General features: G+C 41.9%; 1 non-coding gene across 1 annotated transcript; it reads right to left on the bottom strand.

The window, feature by feature from the left end:
• Positions 1 to 6,462: 6,462 nt before the first annotated feature.
• LOC143729985 (small nucleolar RNA U3) lies at positions 6,463 to 6,673 on the bottom strand. The gene has a single exon (XR_013200229.1). It is a non-coding gene; the product is annotated as a small nucleolar RNA U3 (small nucleolar RNA).
• Positions 6,674 to 7,035: the final 362 nt, after the last annotated feature.

Consider the following 7,035-nt stretch of genomic DNA (forward strand, 5'->3'; position numbering starts at 1 on the left):
AGGTCTGTAGTCATTAAGTCCAGTGATTTTGGGTTTTTTGGGGACAGGAATGATAGTGGAGCGTTTGAAGCAGCAGGGAACTTCACACTGCTCCAATGATCTGTTGAAGATCTGCGTGAAGACCGGGGCCAGTTGGTCAGCGCAGGCTTTTAAACAAGCAGATGAGATGCCGTCTGGGCCTGAGGCTTTCCTAGTCTTCTGTTTTTTGAAGACTCGGCTCACGTCCTCCACACAGACCTTAAGCTCAGGTTGGATGGCAGAAGGGGGGAGTGATAATTGGAGAACAGGAGGTGATGCTGAATGTGTGAAGTGCAGATCAGACCGGGTGTGTGGTGTGAATGAGGGCTTTTCAAACCGGCAGTAAAATGAATTTAAATCGTCAGCCAGGTGTTGATTGTCCACAGATCGAGGGGATGGTGACTTGTAGTTGGTAATGTTCCTCAGGCCATTCCAGACTGATGATGGGTCGTTGGATGAAAACTGGTTTTTCAGTTTATCAGAGTAGTTCCTTTTAGCAACTCTGATCTCCTTTGTCAATCTGTTCCTGGCCTGGTTATACAAGATTTTATCCCCACTTCTGTAAGCATCCTCTTTGGCATGACGAAGGTGTTTGAGTTTCCCAGTAAACCATGGTTTATCATTAGTGAATGATAAGAATGTCCTGGTAGGAATGCATGTATCCTCACAGAAACTTATATATGATGTTACAGTATCTGTGAGCTCATCCAGATCATTGGTAGCAGCTTCAAAAACAGTCCAATCAGTGCAATCAAAGCAGGCCTGTAGATTCTGCTCTGCTTCATTAGTCCATCTTTTCACAGTCCTTATTCCAGGTTTAGCTGATTTCAGTTTCTGCCTGTAGGTCGGTATGAGATGAACCAAACAGTGATCAGAGAGCCCCAAAGCTGCCCGTGGGACGGAGTGATACGCATTTCTTATTGTGGTGTAACAGTGGTCCAGTATATTACTGTCTCTGGTGGGACATGTAACGTGCTGTCTGTATTTTGGTAGTTCACAGGAAAGATTTGCTTTGTTAAAATCCCCAAGAATGATTAAAAGAGAGTCTGGGTACCTTTGTTCCGTTTCAGATATTTGTTCAGCTAGCTGTTGTAGCGCCGCGCTCGCGCACGCGTCTGGAGGGATGTAAACATTCACGAGAATGAAAGAGGAAAATTCCCGAGGCGAGTAGAAGGGTTTACAGTTTATGAAATGTGCCTCTAAATTAGGAGAGCACATCTTCTTCAGTGTTGTTACATCTGAACACCAACTTTCGTTAATGTAGAAACACAATCCACCACCTCTCGTTTTCCCCGTTAGCTCCGCGATGCGATCCGCTCGGAACAGCTGGAAGCCCGGCAGATGTATTGCATTGTCCGGTATGGCTTCACTCAGCCAGGTTTCAGTGAAGCACAAAGCAGCAGAGTTTAAAAAATCCTTGTTAGTGTGGGTGAGGAGAAGAAGTTCATCCGTTTTGTTAGGAAGGGATCGGAGATTCGCGAGATGAATGCTGGGGAGTGCAGTGCGCAGGCCGCGCTCGCGGAGTTTAACCAGCGCGCCGGCTCGCTTCCCGCGTTTGCGTCTGAACGCGCGTTTGAACAACAACGCTGCACCTCCGACGAGAATGTCCAGCAAAACGTCCGAATAATCAAAAACTGTAGAAAAGGTCTCTGGTGTGTGTTTCCTAATGTCCAGTAGTTCGTCTTTGGTGAAACTGATAGGAAAAGAATGACTAAACGCAGAACAAACGAACAAAAACAACACAATAGCTGGAGAGCTCCACACCGAGGCAGCCATCCGCGGCGCCATCTTGGATCTTTTTTGCAGCATAGCTACCCGTTTCATGCTTTGTAGTTCATTCGTTGAAGCCAAATTTAGAAAATCTTTTAACACTAGAACTACCGGAATTCCATAACTACTAGAACGACAATTGCGGTCATTCTGACCGCTCATACTTTGATGATCATATTGCCGTACTAAACGTCATGCCACAACTAAATTTGAACCTTCTCTTTAAGTTTTCCGATTGTGGCAGGATGAGTTAGCACCCCTCCCACTTGTTTTAGGTTTGACCAATGGCCAGGGTTCCGGTGCGTATAAGAGCATGAGCTACTAGTTCCTTGGCATGCGTCATTATCCGGGGTCGTGACGTCATCTATGCGCCCTGCTGCTTTCTGCTGGGTTCAGCGTAACATGTTGCTCGTAAAATTTGCCGAAGCTGTTTATCCACTGTCGGTGCTATTGGTGGGTCTATGGGCTTGGTTGGAGGGTTGAATGTGGACATTTGAGACAGTGTACGATTTATCGGTGCTTCATGCCAACGAGCATGTCGGAGACATTCGCCTCCATCTATCGCATAGTCTTGGGATGGTATTCTGGGACAGCGTGCTTGGTTGCATGCGACAAGGACGATACCTACCTTCTGAATGAGTATTATCTGCCCTGTGTTTCGCTATACGACTTTGTTTGCGCTGTGCCTCATCAACTGCTGTTCTGTTTGGGTTCTGTTTTGTCTGTGTTGTTTTATTGCGAGTGAGTCGTCTCGAGTGGCCGTTCAAGTGAACCGTTCAGGTGAAGCATTTCAAGTGAACCGTCCTAAGCGGGCCATTCAAGTGAGCCATTTCAAGTGAATCGTTCTAAGTGAGCCATTCAATGAGCCATTTCAAGTGAACGGTTTTCAGCGAGGGATGACTCTGTATTTGTGATATGTTTTGAGTTTGTTTCTTTTTTTTGGTTTATTTCTTTAACTAGTCGAGACCGAGTATTTTTGAAAATTATTGTATTAGTGAATTTATATATATTTTTTTTTTGTGTGGTTGAATTGTATTGCTGAATTTATGTGATTTGTTGTTATTTTTTTGTATAACACTGCTCTTTAATGTCCTTTTTTTTCTGTTGTTTGTTGGCAGGGCATGGGCATCCGGGGGCAGATGAGGGGGCAATTAGGTGGTAGGGTCCTAACTGTGTGTCATGGTCTTTTCTGACCTGAGTCGTGGAGTGTGTAATGTGCTGGTGTGTGTGCACTGAATAGAGTATTCTTCGTAGATGTGATACCTCGAGACTGCCCTTGGGTATGCCCAGGTTTCCCTGTCGCCCACTCTAGAACCTAGTGAATTGAAGAGAGTGATTGCTGGTCAACGCCTTTTATAGAAAAATAACTGTCTTTTAACAATTAATAAAATATATATATGTTTTCAATCACCTATGTCTCTCACTCCAACTGTGGTTAGGATCTGTGCGTGCCTTAGCTTAGATGTCATATTAAATTCTTGGGGCGAAATTCCCCAAGTGGCGTAGTCGGAAATAATAAACTGAATTGAGCGTGGGTATAAATTGTTGTTACGCCCAATGTCATATAGAATAGAGCTGCCGCTCCCGCACCACTCTGCCACATGATGAAACATTTAATTCCTGTCGTCATGTTATGACGTCATCGCCATTAAAACCGCTTAAAACAAACACGAAAGAAAGATTGTCCCGACACGTGCTGCCTCTCTATGTGAGGAAAGTTTTGCGTCAAAAATTTTTTTTTCACCGCACTTACCACATGAATAGACATGCAAAAAGTTAGGAAACGTCAAAGCTGTTTAGTACAGCCCTGTTTGTAAATAAGTTCAATAATCAATAATAAATCTAAAACTAAATGGATTTACAATGTTACGATAGGTAATAATAAAGATCAGGACACAACATTTAAATTCAAATGAATGTGAACATTTAATTTCCAGCCTAATTGATAAATATTTTCTTATTTTCTTTGGACAATAAAAACAAATCTTATGATACAATAACTTATAACATATATACAATAACAAAAACACTACCTACATTTGAATACACTGTAAAAAACTTTCATGGACAGTATGCAGCACAATACAGTACACAAAAACAGGTTAAGAAAAAATGAACATTAGCTAAAAAAGAAAACTGCTTTAGAACTATTAGTTTCAGTAAACAAAAAAAAAAACAAAAAAAAAAACTTAACGAACAAAATCAGGTTGAAAAGTTTTCCCCAAAGCTCATTTGAACGGTGCAAACACCCCGCAATATTCACTGACGTTTATGCACAGTCCACACAGGTAAACACCGCCTTTCGTGTGCAGCTCCCACACACCACTTTACGACATTTGGCACATGTCTCTTTGGTTTTATTTTGTTTGCAGTACCTCCTTACTTGGCACTGCCGCCTTTTCTCCATCTGCTGCTGCTCCTGCCCGGTTTCTGGCTCTCGCACTACCAGTTGTGAGGTTTTTGATCCCATGTGGTCGGAGCGAAGTTCGCTCGCCAGTCGCATGATGAAGTCCCTCCGTGAAACTTGCTCATTTGTGCACTTCTTGAACAATATGTGTGCGTTGATTGCAGCCAGGTCGAGGATGTTATAGAAAACAGCTACTGGCCATCTACGGGAGGGTGCTTTTACTGAATATTTTCTAGCCATTTGATCTACAACGTCTACTCCTACCTTGGTCTTGTTGTAATATGTTAACGTCTCTGGCTTTCTTTTCTGGCCACTTGTGATGCCAACAGCTGTGTGGACAGTGCTGAGGATGCAGACATTCTTTTTTTTTTTGTCCCTGATACACGGTCAGTGTTGCATCGCCACTTTTCAGCACCTCTGTGCTGAACAGCGGCATTTGCGCCTTTATGCACGGGGGGAGCTCTCGTCTGCTCTTGTTTACCATGTCAACCAAGCTGGTTTTCTTGGCCTGAAGTGCCTTTGCCCATTCAAAAGAAGTAAAAAATTGTCGGTGGTGACGTTTCTTCCCTTCCCCAGGTATGGCTCGAATTAGTTATTTCAGAAACTTGATGCTGATTGCATTTTTAGAAAACTTGCAATGGCTGACCTCGAACTGGGCACGTATCCAAAGCACTCTTTACTCTTGTAAGGAACTCAGCTTTTTGGAAATATTAATAATCAATAATATCTTGTTATTAATAATTATAAATATTTGGGTCAGTTAATTGGATTAACTTGATGGCCACAGAAGAAGAATTATTTCTTCGCCTGTACACAGAAGAATAATTATTTCTTCGCCTGTACACAGAAGAATAATTATTTCTTCGCCTGTACAGTACTTTGAGCCAGTAGCAAAAACCGTGATCGTAAAGTGACTTGTATTGCAAACAAAACAGAACCAAATACATATTATGTACAAGTTTTATTAACTAAATATAGATATTTATATGAATATAAATAAACTAAACAACATACACACATAAATACATAAATAGGTTAGTGATAGGATGAAATTGGAAACCGGAAGAGGGTCTATGAGAAGAACCATCAGAATTTCATTTTCACGTTTCATTGAATTGAATACTTGCATTTGTAGTGGGAACAATTCTTGAAGTTGTTGAAAATTTAAGTCGTTGATGGTTCCGGCAGTGTCAAGTGGAAGTTGGTTGAGAGTTCTCTTTCTCCAGGAACACACGACTGGTTTGGTCAGGGCCTGGGGCCCTGTTGAGGCCATGCTAAGCACCCAGGAGAAGTGAGGAAGTCGGAAGAGTGGGTGATTGGAGTCGTTGTTGGTTGGAGTCTTTGTTCCAAAACTCCTGAGATTGTCCTTGGTTCTTTGTGAGAGAGTCTTCTCACTCCTGCCTGAGCCCATATCTGGTTGGATCGAGGCCTGCCGGGCCCTGGGGCCCCTGTGGAGGGGGAGGGGGTTCCCCAGGATCACCAGAGCAGTGTTGCGGCTGGATGAAAGAACTAAGAGAGAGAGGTCACATGTGGACTGTCTCTAATAAGGCCTGGAAAAGATCCTCCCCTAAGGGTTGAACTCGACCAATAAGAAAGGTGACATGTCTGAGAGGGAAAGTGGCTCTTTGTTGATTTACGGATCTTTGTCCCTAGCATGATTATACCTTCATTAATGCTCAGATAGCTATAACACATCCACACTGCATTCTAGAAGAAGGTGATGTACATCAAAGTGTGAGTCATTAAATGAGTATTAATTAGGTAGGAGGCATGATACAGGTGAGGTTACATTGATCGTTAGTTGGTTGTATACCAGGATACATACCATAATATATACCTAATAGTACACGAGACAGTAAACCATTTACACTGTTTCTTTCACAGTTTTATGCATGTTCATTTATAGATCAGTTAGTCTATGATTAATGAAGCAAAGTCTGTTTTAAAGAGGGTTTCTGTTTCATAGTCTCTCTCGAGTAAGTGGCCACATTCCTCGGAGGTCGTAAAATCTCCTTATCATGCCCTTATCATGACACTGTTTCTGCCCTTGTGTTTGTTCATTTGGGCTGTGTGAGGAGTTTCATAAACCTTTGTACATAGTGAATAATTAGTATGTGTCTGATTGGTCCATACCCTACACTCTAAAACCCACTTTTTGCAACTGCTGTCTTAGACAACATACAGTTCTGCATTTCAACAAAGTTCGCTGCATAGGACCTACAGATGCAAAAACAAAACAATTCCAATATGAGACTTAAATACCAAACACCACTCAGAACATACTCCTTTCTTCAATATTGCAAAAAGCAATATAGAACACTCATCAACGACAGAGCTCACAACCAAAGCCACTGCTCTGCGCCCAATTCATGCTCAAAAACGAGCATCATGACTCTTCTTCACAGGTTGGGAGACAAGCAATTCGGAACACATTTCCAAGCAAGGAACTATAGAAATGATCCCTGAAAATATACTCTTAACAGTTTATAGAAACTCAATTGGCATTCCATTCTGCTGCGCTTCTCCTCTAAAATGGTTTTGCGTAGTTAAATTTTGTAGGCGCTAAAGTTTACGTGACATTTTAGCGCACACATCGGAGCCAAAAGCAGAAAGGACTTCCACAATCTCTTTGAAGCCGACTGTTAAGATATGTGGAATACAAACAACAATCCATAATGTCATACTTTTTTGCAGCATAGCTATCCGTTTCATGCTTTGTAGTTCATTCGTTGAAGCTAAATTTAGAAAATCTTTTAATAGAAGTGTAGCGACAATGAGTCTTACATTAAATTAGCTCAAATTATATATAGGGAATTTAATAATTAATCATGAATGATTAA

Source organism: Siphateles boraxobius, unplaced genomic scaffold, assembly GCF_051911475.1.
Source record: "Siphateles boraxobius isolate OS27281-9 unplaced genomic scaffold, OSU_SipBor_1 8, whole genome shotgun sequence".
NCBI lineage: Eukaryota > Metazoa > Chordata > Actinopteri > Cypriniformes > Leuciscidae > Siphateles > Siphateles boraxobius.